The following is a 15,284-nucleotide window of genomic DNA, read 5'->3' as shown; positions in this document are numbered from 1 at the left end:
GTCCTCTGCCCCAAGATCTTCATATTTACTGTTCTCTCAGCCCTAAAGACCCTTTCCAACACTACCCCACCCAACACACACTTGCTTAACTCCCTTCAACTAGCTTGTTAACTTTTACTTATTCTTTACCTCTAACTCTAAAGATAACCCTGGAGGGCCCCAGTGAACACTCGGAATGGGTTACTAACAGTTCTGTGCTCTCCTTACACACTGAAGCCCTCATCTGTAACACTGAGTTGACATCTGTGTCCCACACCAAGCAGAGAGCTCTGCAAGTACGAGTGCCATGTTGTTTTCTCCCCTGTTGCAGCCCAGGCAGCCAGCAGAAGGTCTGACACCCAGTAGGCACTCAGTAAGTAACTACTGAGTGAGAATCAATGTGACTTTTTTTTTTACTATGCAGTATGTCAGCTCTATCTGTTGTCATTCATCCATCTCTCTAATAACCATTAAGGTAATAAAGAATTTCAAATAGACAATGGTATTCTAGAACATTTCATTAACATTTTTAGACAATATAGTAGCTATGCTATGAATCTTCTTATTTGTTCTACTTTCTCTAGATGGATTTCATAACACACTGTCAAAAGTGATCATAAAATTATAATATACTATATCTATAATATTTTTCTTAGTAGTATTGCTTAAAAGTACATGAATCTATGGAATGGGATATAGTGAAAAGAACATAAATTACAGGATAAGTTAAACTTTTACTGGCTACATAATCTTATAATAATTATTAGAATTTTTTAATCTATTAGGAGAAAATTACTAAAACACATATAATAGATTCTTTTAGGAATTAAATAAAATGTTAGTAGGTCTCACCACCCCCATCACCTCTCTGCCCAAACTCAATATTAACAAGACCATTTAGTTTAAAATTTTGCCCTGAAAAATTTTAAAGTATGAATATTAAAATTACCATCCTATAATTTCCAGAAACAACCTTTTTTTTTTTTTTTTTTTTTTTTTTTGCGGTACGCGGGCCTCTCACTGTTGTGGTCTCTCCCATTGCGGAGCACAGGCTCCGAAAGCGCAGGCTCAGCGGCCGTGGCTCACGGGCCCAGCCGCTCCGCGGCACATGGCATCTTCCCGGACCGGGGCACAAACCTGCGTCCCCTGCATCGGCAGGCGGACTCCCAACCACTGCGCCACCAGGGAAGCCCCAGAAACAACCATTTTAAAAATTAGAAATATGTTACTCCTCTCCAGAATTCTGATTCCTCTCCCAATTTCTTTGATACCTGAAAGATTACAAACATAGATACAACTTCAGCAAGGTTTTCAGCACCACAAAAATAATTTGCCTCTATCTGGGACTTTGAATCTACTTAAAAACAGTGAATGGCCCTCAAATTTTCAGTCCTGTCTTTCATGAATTGTCTTGTCCTTCAAGTTTGAAGACTGATCTATTTAAAAGAGAAAAGAACAAAAGAAAAGAAGAAGTTGTGCAGTTCAGCTTGCTATTTTTAATCTTTTAATATTAGATTATGTTCCCCAACCATTTGCCCCATCCTTCCTTTGTTCGTTTTATTACTTCTAAATCTGCAGACACATTCTGTTGCGTTTAGCATTTAACATTTTTCAAAATCCCCAATTTTGTTCTTCAGGTTTCCTGAGGCTATTCTTAGAGATACACAAAAATATAAAAATATTTATCAACATTTATATGTTCCCTTTTTAAAATTTGAACATTTTCTTTCACAATTTGAGCTTAACAAAATGATCTCTAGACTAACGTGATATCTTTAGATGATACTCTTTTTTCTATCTCTGAAATTTTTCACAACTGCAGAGTTTGTATTTTTTTAGCAACATTCCATTCTTCAGCTCTATTTTCTTCTAGAATGTCTAATACTACACTATTTTGCATAAATATTTAGTATTTTTTAAATTGTTTATTGAAATGTAATATATACCCAAAAAGTACAGAAATCATAAATGTATGACTCAATGAATTCTTACCAAGTGAATACATCCATATAACCAATAGCAATTCAGAAAGTAGGACATTTCAGGCATCCAAGATGCCTTTATTCAGTCATTCCCTGATTTTCCTCCTACAAAAAGTAACTGTTTCCCTGACTTCTAATGCCTTAGATTAGCTTTTGTGTTTTGTACTTTATATAAATAGATCATATACCATGTTCTCTTTTGTTTTTGGCTTCTTTTGCTCAGGCTATAGGTAAGATTTAATCATAGTGTGGTACAATAATTCATTCACTTTCATTGTTGTATAGTATTCCACTGTATAAATATACAAATCATATTTATCCATTCTATCATCAGTAGACATTTTAAGTTGTTTCCAGCTTGGGGCCATATGCATTTCTTGTGGGGAAAATATGGATGAATTTCTGTTGGGACTATACCTAGAAGAGAAATTGCTAGATCATAGGTTATTCATATATTCAGATTTAATAGATCTGTCAAACTGTTTTTCAAAATAGCTGAACAAATTCACACACCTACCTGCAGTATAGACTTGTGCTAGCATGATATATCTTTCTCAGTCCCTTTACTTCTAAGCTGATATAGTCTCTATATTTAAAGTGAGTTTCTCACACACCACATAGAGTTAGGTCTTGTTTTGTTTTTTAATTGACTCTTGACAGTCTCCACCTTTTAATTGGTATACTTAGATAATTCACATTTAAAGTGATTCTTGATATATGTGGTTTAATAACAGCCAGATTTGTAACTATTATCCATTTGTTGCCCTTGTTCTGTGTTGTTTTTTGTGTCTTCTCTTTCTGCCTTTTCTCATTTTAATTGAGCATTTTATGTAATTCCATTTTCCTCTCCTCTCTTAGCATATCAATTATATTTCTTTTTTTAAAAAAATTATTTATTTATTTTGAGCTGTGTTGGGTCTTCGTTTCTGTGCGAGGGCTTTCTCTAGTTGTGGCAAGCGGGGGCCACTCTTCATCGTGGTGCACAGGCCTCTCACTATCGTGGCCTCTCTTGTTGCGGAGCACAGGCTCCAGGTGCGCAGGCTCAGTAGTTGTGGCTCACGGGCCTAGTTGCTCCGTGGAGTGTGGGATCTTCCCAGACCAGGGCTCCAACTTGTGTCCCCTGCATTAGCAGGCAGATTCTCAACCACTGCACCAGCAAGGAAGCCACTATATTTCTTTTTTTTTTTAATTTTGTGGTTGTCCTAGAGTTTCCAAATATACATTTATGACTAATGTAAACCACTTTCAAATAACACTCTACCACTTCATAGATAGTGTAAGTACTTTATAACAGAGTATTCCCAATTCCTCCCTTCTGTCTGAGGTGACATTTGATGACAGGTTGAAATCATATTTGGGTAATCAGAGTTCAGGCATACAAAATGGAGTTGGGTGGCCATTGAGGACCTGGTTTCAGATGTGTCCCTGTACCACTGAGAACTCGAACTTTCTGTTGACTATACCAAACCGAAGGACACAAGCCATTTTGAAGCAACATCTTCTAGCTGCAACCTTGTGGTCTCAAGATTCTTCCTTCTTGTAACTATGCAACCACTGTGGATTCCAACCAATCCCTGCTTAACAAGTACCCTTACTTCTTGCCTTCAAGTTATAATTCTTGACTAAAAAAAAAAAACTCCTGGAACTAAGTGTGTCCTTGAAATTTTTGCCTTTATAAACTTTATCCATTTTGTAGTCCAGCAAAACACAATTCATGTGCTTCTTGAATCTGTGTCTCCAGACTACAGTCCTAACAAAGCCCAGATAAATGCTTCTTTATTTCAGTTGTCTCCATTTCTGAAATTTTGGTTAATGCATTGATGTCATTCATTTCGTTTATTCACAAGCTCGAATCATCACTATAATCATTGTTATTATTAGTTTGCACAAACTGTTTTCCATTAGATCAAACATAAGAAAAAAAAGGTTATATTTTATCTTCATTTATTTCTTCTCTAACACATTTCCTTTCTTTATGTAGATCTGTTTGTGACCTATATAAGTCTTCTCTCTGAATAAATTTTATTTCTTGCAAGGCAGGTTTATTGACCACAAATTCCCTCAATTTTTTTTTCTAAAAAGTTATTTTTTCTCCACTTTTGAAGGATAATTTCACTGGAATTCTAGGTTGGCAGTTTTTTCTTTCAACACTTCCAAATGTTTTTGGTGATCTGAGGCTACGTTACTTCCATGTCTTCTCTGAAAAATAATAACCAGATAACTTCATAAATACATTTTCCTAATATATACAGAATAATTGCTAACATATATTGGATGATGATTTTGTGCCAGACTCTCTTCTGTGTGCTTCATACATACCTGCTCATTAATCCTCACAACAGTCCTGTGAGGTAGATATTATTGCAGGTGGGGAAATTAAAGCCTTTAAGTAACTTGCCATGTATCACCCAGGTATCAAGTGACAAAACTACCTTGCTGTGCTGCCTCCTGATTCAAAGTATCCTGGTATGTTTGCCTATATCAAATATACAGCTAGTGTGGTCCTTTTAAAAATTGTCTTTCCATTGCTAAAATGTCTTTAATAATATTGCTGTATATTGTCCCACCACTGCAGTCTTTTCAAATAACAACCTGAAAACCCTAGCAACGGTTCAGGTCTTGCACTGTTCTTTTAGAAATTCTTCTCCTGCTCTCACATAGGGTACTAAATCGTTCAGGTGAGGTCATTCTAATGTAACTAAATGAAAATCCACTGACTCTTTAGAGGCAGCAGTTTGTTAATATGATTAGGAGTTTGTCTTTCTCCCACTCAGATTCAGTCAAGTCAATATTCAGTAAAGTCAGTATTCCCTGAACTGAAAGATGTTTAACTATCAGCAAAGCCTGGAATCATGGCTGCCACAGACTGCCTGAGCAATGAGATGGCAGAGAGGGGAATATTCACTGGGAGTTTTCTCCACATGCTCGACAGCTATGCCACTTAAAGTGTGCTCTGGGGACTAGCAGAATCAGCATCACCTGGCTGCAGAATCCCAGTCTTCACCCAGACCTATTGAATCCTCTTTTATCAAGATCCCCAAGTAATTTGAATGCTCATTAAATTTTGAGAAGTACTGCTCTATTGACCATACCCAAAGTGGTTCTTCAGAGGTCCTCTGGAGCATTGAACACTGTCAGCATTTGCTTTAAGAAAATGGGTAAGTTATAATAGTTGTCACCAAACTTTTTGATCATGTACCACAATTAACATTTTTTAGCATAAATGATTAATTTCTGAATATTCTTTATAAATTAGATATGTGTATTAGTATAATAATGTATTTTGCACATTATAAATATATGCACAAAGCAGAAATGGAAAAGGATGAGATAAAGATAAAATAATAAACAATATTTTTTAATAATAAAAATAAATATTGTTTATTGTAGAAAACTTGCAGAATATAGGAAAGACAAATGTAAATGTATACCTCATTAATAGTCCCACCACTCAGGGATGCCACTGTGAACATTGCCTGGTTTATACATACAAACAATATTTTAAATGGTTAACATTGTCACTATAATATTTAACTTTCATTAAAATTATTGATAATTAATATGCTATATATTACAAGTATTTATATTTATTATAAGATATTAGTAATAGTATGATAAATATAACTAGATATTCAGAATTTTAAAAATTATTTAACATTGCGATACATTCATTTAAAGGTATAATTCTAAATTCAGATTATTTCTATACTTAATTTTAATGACTATTATATCAATATATACAATATACAAAATATAAATGTGGTAAAAATCACGTAAAATCATAGTAGATGTAAATCTGTCTCTATCTCAAAGCATTTTATTTTGAGCAGTTGTAAAATTAATCACATTATTAGTATATCTAGGATATAACATGGCTAATGAAAAACACTGCTTGGAAGAGAAGTGTGAAATCTGCCTTTTACATTTTGTTTGTATGTTTTTGCACTATTGGTATTATCCTTAGTGGGATGGCTATTCATATGAAATCTTTGAAGTCACTTGTTGATTTGCTATATCTGTAAATCTACCTAGTAGAGCGTCTGTCAGCTGTGATATATGCACGATGTTGAAACCAAGTGAACAGGTATGGGCTCCACCCCACCTCCTGCTGGGAGCTCCTGCTCTTTCATTCCAGTTTGCCTCACACAGTATGTGAAACACATAATCTTCTGTAACATGTACCCAGTGGGTTTAACAGTGTGCCTTCATACATTTTAAAGTTGTGGGGTATTTCTTAAGTTCTCTTTAAAAAATAAGTATATATTAAAACTCTGATAAATTATTTTACCTTCCAATACATATCCATTTTGGATACTTAGATGAAGCCTCCAAATGCTAGAAGGTAAGAAAGGCAAGGAGGACTGAGCCAAACCAATATGGGAGAAGGGAGTGGGACAGTTTGTGTAAGCCCCAGGAACGTGGAGCACCTCAGGTAAAGAATTGAGGCAAGGGAAGTAGTCAAGGGTCATAACTCAAAAACAACAAGTATACAGTAAGTCCAGTCCCATTCCATTTGGGAAGAAACCTCTCAGGAAACAAGATTGGTAAGAATGGAATGGGAAGTAGCCTGTAGTCAACAGGCGGCAGTACAGACAGACAGGGAGAAGAATAGGAAAATCTCCAGAACCTAAAAGATATTTGAAAAAGCCCAGCAGTTTGAGCTCCTTACAGGGACAAATGGAGAAGCTGCTATATGATACTATCTGAAAACACTGAGTCTCATTTCTCATGCAGAGAGCAAATTAAATAAGTACGTTCTATGTTAATTAGCAATGCAACGTTCAAATCAGTCAACAGATAAAAAGAGTTTATTGAACATCTGTGAGATAGAACTACTGTAGTCCTGTCTTTCCTCTAAAAGCCTCAAACTGATTAGGGAGAAAAAACACACATACAGAGAAACTGAAATAACAAACATGTCACTATATAATAATACTTACAATTCATCAAGCATCTGTCATGTGCCGGGAAGAGTGTTAGGTGCTTTACAACATAATCAAATATATAGCAACTCAGTGAGGTTCATGCTATTAGGTTTATATTATAGTTAAGCAGAGCCCAGAGAGGTTAAGCAGTCCGCTCAAGGCCTTATCTACACAGACACTAACAAAACTGATATGTGAATCCAAGAAGCAGACTAAGCCTTTGCTCATAAACATCAAGTTCCATGGGCTACCAATACAAAAATTAGCCACTAAATAAGTGACATAGAAAGCAAGAGCTGTTAAGAATTGTGATGTGTGAAAATTTTTCATAGATATATAGAACAGTTAGAAGCTGGTGGTCAATTTCAGGTTTATTGTGAACCCCTGGATTCAATGACTCTACCTTACTTTGCTTCCCAATGTGAACAAGGATAAAGTTAATGGTGTATGACTAATGCTATCATAAATTTCCAGCCACTGCTGAGCTATTTGCAAGCTACTTGTCACTATACACTGAGTTTACTCACCCCAACTCCCTTTCTTATTATCCACCACAAACTATTTCTTTATGACTTTGTGCTTCACCATGAGTGAAACACAGCAAACACAAACAAATTCATGAAGTTCGCCTCTGCACTCCAGGTGGTTGATGTGTGCCAGGTTTGAGAAATTCCATAAATTTATGAGTGCCTGTTGCTAAATATCTGCTTAATCTTACTCCTACAGAATGACCTTGAGAGTTTCATCTCAACACTGGTCATAATTTACATGGTATTAAATCAAGAGAAAGAAGTTTTCATCCCACCAATTATAGTTTATGCTCATGAAACCCAATTATAAACAAAACTAAATTATGAATGCAACATCTCTAGAATAAAAAGGCCAAATGTAATGGGATGTTTGTACCTTGTGCAGTATCGATTTTAGTGCTTTAGCTCAATAGCATTACTCGGTTAGGTTTTAAGAAACTAGATTTAATAGTACTATTTTCAAAGATGTCTCTAGAGGCACTCCAGATATGTGAGATATTTCATCCAGTTTTAAAACTGCAATTTTGACAAATGAGGGTAATTTAGAAGAAGTAAAGGAAAAACTCTTGAAATTATATGATAATAAATAATAAAAGTAATTAAATGCTGATTAGTCCGGAAAAGAAAACACGGATGGAAGACGCCTTCTTCAAACATTTGCATGTCACTTTCATTCACTTCAATCTGCATGCAAATCATTATCCATTTAGAGGTTCAAGCTTGCCTTTTGTGTTGATCTTCCTACTCCTGTCTACAAGTGTTCTAATCAGAGGCCTTCTCTTTGAAAGTTTTCTTAACATTCAGCCTCACCCATGAGAGTCATGGGTCCCTTTGTGCAACTTAAGAACTGGAGATGTACTTCCATCATACCATCGATCACATTGGCTATGACTGCTTATTTGACTTGCTCACTTTTCAGGGTAGAGATTTTTAATAGCCATTTCTACATTTAGGATCTGATACAAACTTTGCTCATTAGATATGTGGTAGATGAATGAACAGATGAATAAGTGAATGCATGAATTCATAAGGAAGGAAAAGTGGACTTGCACTCTGTTGCTCTCATGTGTCCTTCAGCCAGTAAGTGGAAAGATAAGATTACCACATTTAGCAAATAAAAATATAGGATGCCCAGTTGAATCTGAACCTCAAATAAACAAGAAATAATTTTAGTATAACTATGTACCAAATATTGCATGGGCATTTTATCTGGCAACCCTAAAAATTTAAAGACATAGATTCCAGCTCACTATAAGAAAACAAACAAAAATAACCAGCTTCTAGAAACGTGGTTAGTACGGAGAACTTTTTGAGGAAGCAAGCTGCCAGACCCTCTTGTTTGAGCGTGGGACGAATGTGAGAGGAGCTCTGGATATATCTTTGCATTGGGTGAACACTTTCATGTCCCCTTCTTATTAAGCAGTATATTTTTGACAAAATTTGCACACAAATATACCTAGGCATTGAGAGTGAATATATTCCACTAGCAAGTTTCACATTTAAGTGGTTCTTTTAACAGCAAAACCCTACTCACCACACACCTGTCAGTTTCTTTTTGAAAACTAACAATATACAGTGCATTGCTGATATATTTTACTTAAGTTTAGGTTCAGGTTGACCAAACTACTTAATTCTAATTCCACCTCTGTCCTAAGGGGTGTCCTAAGGTGGGTTATTTTAACTTTGTGCCATAGCTATGAAACACAAATTCTATTACCTGCCTCACTAGGTACCCTATGGGTTGATGGGTTCAGTACAGTCAAGAAGTGCATTACTATGAAAAACAAAGTTATCAGTATTATTACAGTACAGCTAGTTCATGTCTTTATTACAAATTCTCTTTCTTTGCCTTAATTTTCCATTTTTATCAACTGTGATTTCCAAAGGTATGAATAAATTCTAAAGGATTTAAATCCAAAGAAAAAATAATTATACAATTTAGGTATTGACAATAATAATAATATGACACAAAATAGCAGGCCTACCTGGAAGTCAATTAGCTACAAAATCATATTAAAGTATTTCAAAATAATAGAAACATATATAGCAAACAATAAAAACAACATTCTTCTTCAGAACTCTAATATAATTCTGATGTGCAAAATAACTATAATATAATACAAAGATAAGGTTATAGATATACCTAATCATGAGTTTGAACCGCGTGAAACTGCCATTATTTTACCTACAAAAATGGCTTTTTCATGTGGTTCAAAGCAAAAATAAGCTATTGCCTCTGAATTTCCATAAACAATGTCTTGTATTTTTTTCTGGGAATATTTTTCATCAGAAAATTTATATTTAAATGCAGAATAATGGGAAAAGATTTCAAATATAATGGTATTTTAAAGTTTGTGAGAAAGGCAAGAATAGTAGTAGAATTCTTGTTACATAGTGCTTATAAAATAAGTTTAGTCTATAAAGAGTTAAATGAGGAAATTGAACAATTTAGTTGACTGGCATAGGCTGATTCTATATAAAATTCCATCACCATGCTGTTATTCTACTAGCATTTATGAAGCTGTCACCGTGTGTAATTCTAAGCATAATTCTAAGTGCTCATTTAACACCCACAATTTTTTTTAAGATTGGCAACAGATATGCACACCTGTCTTCTGAATGTCAACTCTTTTATTATGACTATTTACAGAAAAGGAAACTTCAGAACAAAGGCATAAGTAATGTGTCCAAAATTAAACAATTAATTAATTAAATAGGAGGGATTCAAATCAAAGGGTTTAATATCCAAAGCAAATCTTCTTAGTAACTGTGCTGCTTAAATTGTACAGCAATCTATAGGAAATTTCTGTTGTTATTAAAAAACATATATTTGGTTTCTTCCTATACATTTTTTTAGTTGTAATAGGGTTGCCAGATAAAATATAGGAGACCCATGAATTTTAGATAAATGGAGTGGTTTATTTAGTATAAGTGTATCTCATTTACTATTTGGGACCTACATGTTCTAAAACTTTATTCATTATCTGAAATTCAGATTTAACTGGGTGTCGTATTTTATTGTTAAATGACAACTTTCAATTTAAAAATAAATTGATACACAAAAGTGAGGTTTGACATCATGTTTCACTGATATTTTCTTACATATAGCCATTTCACCTAAATAGCATTTTTACCAGTTAGATTCCAATTTTTTTTCAAATTGGCAACAGATAAGCACACCTGTCTTCTGAACATCAGTAAAATGTTGCAAAAAGTTATTCTGACTCTTGTCATTAATGTCCTTTAGTTAAACCTGACCCCAAAAGATTATTATTAATTGAAATAATTATTAAGATTTATAATCGAAAATCAATCTAGATTTTTGCTACTTAATTAAAACCTTAGGCTTTAGGCTACAAACTGAATTTTTAAATAAACTTTTAATTTCAGAATAGATGTGGATTTATACAAATGTTGAAAGAATATTAGAGTTCTTCAATATCCCATGCCCAGTTTCCCCTATTGTTAACATTACTATGGTATGTTTTCACAACTAACAAAATTAATACATTATTAACATCTGAAGTTAATACTTTATTAACTGCCTTATTTTTAAGTTTTAATATCTGAGAACACAAAGCAAAGGAAACTACAAACAAGACAAATAGACAAGCCTCAGAATGGGAGAAAATATTTGCAAATGAACAAGGGACAAAGGATTAATCTCCAAAATATATAAACAGCTCATGCAGCGCAATATTAAAAAAAAAACAACCCAATCCAAAAATGGGCAGAAGACCTAAATAGACATTTCTCCAAAGAAGACATACAGATGGTCAAGAAGCACATGAAAAGCTGCTCAACATCACTAATTATTAGAGAAATGCAAATCAAAATGACAATGAGGTATCACCTCACACCAGTTAGAATGGGCATTATCAGAAAATCTACAAACAACAAATGCTGGAGAGGGTGTGAAGAAAAGGGAACCCTCTTGCACTGTTAATGGGAATGTAAATTGATACAGCCACTATGGAGAACAGTATGGAGGTTCCTTAAAATACTAAAAATAGAATTACCATATGATCCAGCAATCCCACTACTGAGCATATACCCAGAGAAAAGCATAATTCAGAAAGACACATGCACCCCAATGTTCATTGCAGCACTGTTTACAATAGCCAGGTCATGGAAGCAACCTAAATGCCCATCGACAGACTAATGGATAAAGAAGATGTGGTACATATATACAATGGAATATTACTCAGCCTTAAAAAGGAACGAAATTGGGTCATTTGTAGAGATGTGGATGGATCTAGAGACTGTCATACAGAGTGACGTAAGTCAAAAAGAGAAAAATATATTAACGCATGTATGTGGAACCTAGAAAAATGGTACAGATGAACCGGTTTGCAGGGCAGGAATTGAGACACAGATGTAGGGAACAAACGTATGGACACCAAGGGGGGAAAGTGGTGGAGGGCTATGGGGGTTGGTGGGATGAATTGGGAGATTGGGATTGATATGTATACACTAATATGTATAAAATAGATGACTAATAAGAACCTGCTGTATAAAAAAATAAAATACAAAAATTCAAAAAAAAATCTGAGGACATACTTTATTGATTTCCTTATTTTTGTATACAGTGTCCTCTTTCTGTTCCAGGATTCCATTCAGGATAACGTGTTAGTTGTCACATCTCCTTAGCTTCGTCTTGGCTGTGACGCTTTTTTAGACATTCCTTGTTTTTGATTACCTTAAGAATTTCTAGGAGTATAGGTCAGGCATTTTGTACAATGTTCTTCAATTCAGATTTGCCTGATGTTTTTCTCATGGTTATATAGGAGTTGTGAGAACTTGGGAGAAAGACTACAGAGGTAAAGTGATATTCTCATCACATCATTTCAAAGGTACATGCTACTAGAATCACTTATTTATTATGTTACCTTGGGGTAGTGTTTATCAGTTTTCTCTGCAGTAAAGCTATCCTTTTTTCCCTATTTTCATACTGTACTCATTAAAAGAAAGTCATTATGTGTACTCCACATTTAAGGGGTGAGAGGTTGTGAGGTGCTCTAGTCTAAATGTCTGTGCCGTCCCAAAATTCTTATGTTGAAATCCTAACTCCCAAAGGTGATAATATTAGTGGACGGTGCCTTTGGGAAGTACTTCTTTAGTCATGAGGGTAAAACCCTCATGAATGAGGTTAGTGCTCTTTTAAAGAAGATCACATAGAGCGCCCTAATCCCTTTCACCATGTAAGGATAAAACGAGAAGTCTGTAACCCAGAAGAGGGCCCTCACCTGACTGTGCTGGCACCTTGATCTTGGACTTTCGGCCTCCAAAACTATGAGAAATAATTTCTGTTATTTATAAGCCACCCACTTATAAATCATTGTGGTTTTTTGTTATAGCAGCCCCAACAGACTAAGACAAAGGAGGATAGCTATATAAATTATTTGGAATTCTTCTGCAAGGAACGTTTGTCTATTCTCTCCATTCATTCATTTATTCAATAATTTACATTGGGTATTTATTTTGTACTTTAGGTTATAAGCCAGTACTATATTATTTAATTTATTGCTCAATATTTCTAGCTTTGGCATTGGGAGTTTTTCCATTGATTCTTGTGTCCCTTTGACATACCCCCAGCATTTTGTTTTTTTAAGCACTTCCTTACTTTCTGACACAAGAAGCTCCAGGTTCAGATTTTTCCAGATTTTCCACTGGGACCCTTTCCATTGGCTCATATCCCTTTGGCACATCCCCGTCACTATTGTTTTGCTTTGTTTGGGGCATTAACTTTCTGACACCGCAAGATGCTCCAGGCTCATCTTGTATATATTCCCTGCCTGAAACTTTAAAATCAGCCATTTCTCCAAGATGCCCTGGTTCACTTTATTGGTGTATGATATCAGGAACCAAGATCTGGGTGCTAGGTGTACTTGCTGCTATAGGAGTATCATTATCTCTAGTCCCTCCCAACAGGCAGAGCTAGGACATATATGAGTGTATACTAACCTGTGTATGTGCACACATCTATATCTATATCCATCTATATCTATATTAAGGTAAACATGAGTTCATACTGAAATCTCTGATTTTCATCCAGTACCACATGGTTTATTCTAGACTCTCCGTCACCCCTTGTTTATCTGTAGCCCTCACTCCAACAGTAAGAAACCTGGCTCTCATTATCTGCCATTCACCTACTTATTTGTTCAACTCCAATATGCATGTACAGTGGTTTCAGAATTGTTAATCCATACCCTCATGCAAAACATGATAGAGCACAGTGATTATGTACAGTTCCTAGACTTAGAGTTCCACTTATTTCCAGAGGTTCTTATATTGGCATCTTTCTTTTTTCATCCCCCTCGGTGAGGTTATGTCATGCATTGTAATATAGATTCTTTTATCATAGCCTGCATTCCTCCTGTGATCACCCAATCTCTTAATTGATTTTTTAAATTATTTGCATATAATTAAGGTCAACTGTTTGTAGTCTAATGTTCTATGGGTTTTAACAGATGTATAGTGCCATGTATCCAGTATCATACAGAGTTGTTCTACCTAATAAATTCCCTAGGTTTTACCTTTCCCTTCTTCCCCCAAGGTCCCTGCCACCACTGAGCTATTTGCTGTCTCTATAGTTTTGCTTTTCCAGAATGTCGTATAAATAGAATAAAAAAATACGTAGTCTTTTTATATTGTTTCCCCTCACTTAGCAATATGCATTTCTGATTTATCCATGTTTTTGTTGACTTGATAGTTCATTCCATTTTATCACTGAAGAGTACTCCATCTTATAGATGGACCACCTATTGAAAGACATCTTGATTGTATCCAGATTTTGGCAATCACAAAGCCACACATGCAGGATTTTTTGTAAACACAAGTTTCCAAATCAGTCGAATAACTATCTAGAAGTGTCATTGCTAGATAGATAGTTTGGTAAGTTAACATTTAGCTTTGTAAGAAACTGCTAAAGTCTTCCAAAATGGGTGAATCATTTTGCATTTCCACCAGCAATGAATGAAACTCCTATGTTCTGTACATTCACTGCCAGTTGATATTATCAGCTTTTAATACCTCTTACAGAGCAGGTCTGCTGGCAATAAATTTCCTAGGTTTCTGTTTGTATGAAAAGTCATTATTTTTCTTTACTTATGAAGAATAATTCTAATTCAGTGGCTTTTTCTTTCAACACTTTAAAGATTTCACTATACCCTCTTCTTGATCGTATGGTGTATGATGAAAAGTCTGATGATGAACTGTTATCCTCGTCCCACTCCTTGACCAACTTTCCTCAAGATTTTCTCTTTGTCTTTATTTTTCTGCAGTGTGAATATGATATGCCTAGGGTTTTTGCTTTGTTAATCCTGTTTCATGTTTTCTGAGCTACTTATATCTGTGACTTGCTGTCTGTCATTAATTTTTGAAGGTTATTAACCATTATTAGCTCAAATATTTCTTTTGCCCCATTCTCTTTCTTCTTGTACTGATATTCCAGTTATACATATATATATTATATATACATAATATATGTGTGTGTGTGCTACACATTTGGGTATCATCCCACAGTTCTTGGCTCTTCTGTTCTGTTCCTTTCATTATATTTTTTCTTCATACTCCATTTGAGAAATTTCTATATTCACCTATCTTCAACATCACTGATTCTTTCCTCAGCTGAGTTGCACCTACTGTGAGCCCATCAAAGACATTCTTCACTTTTATTACTCTACTTTTTATTTCTATCATTTATTTTTTAAATTTTTATTGGAGTATAGTTGATTTACAATGTTTTGTTAGTTTCAGGTGTATAGCAAAATGGATCAGTTATACATATACATATGCCCACTCTATTTTAGATTCTTTTCCCATATAGGCCATTACAGAGTATTGAATAGAGTTCCCGGTGCTAT

This window comes from Monodon monoceros, unplaced genomic scaffold (assembly GCF_005190385.1).
Source record: "Monodon monoceros isolate NGI ecotype Baffin Bay Population unplaced genomic scaffold, NGI_Narwhal_1 Super_Scaffold_2, whole genome shotgun sequence".
NCBI classification, from domain to species: Eukaryota; Metazoa; Chordata; class Mammalia; order Artiodactyla; family Monodontidae; genus Monodon; species Monodon monoceros.
This window is presented reverse-complemented; position numbering follows the sequence as displayed.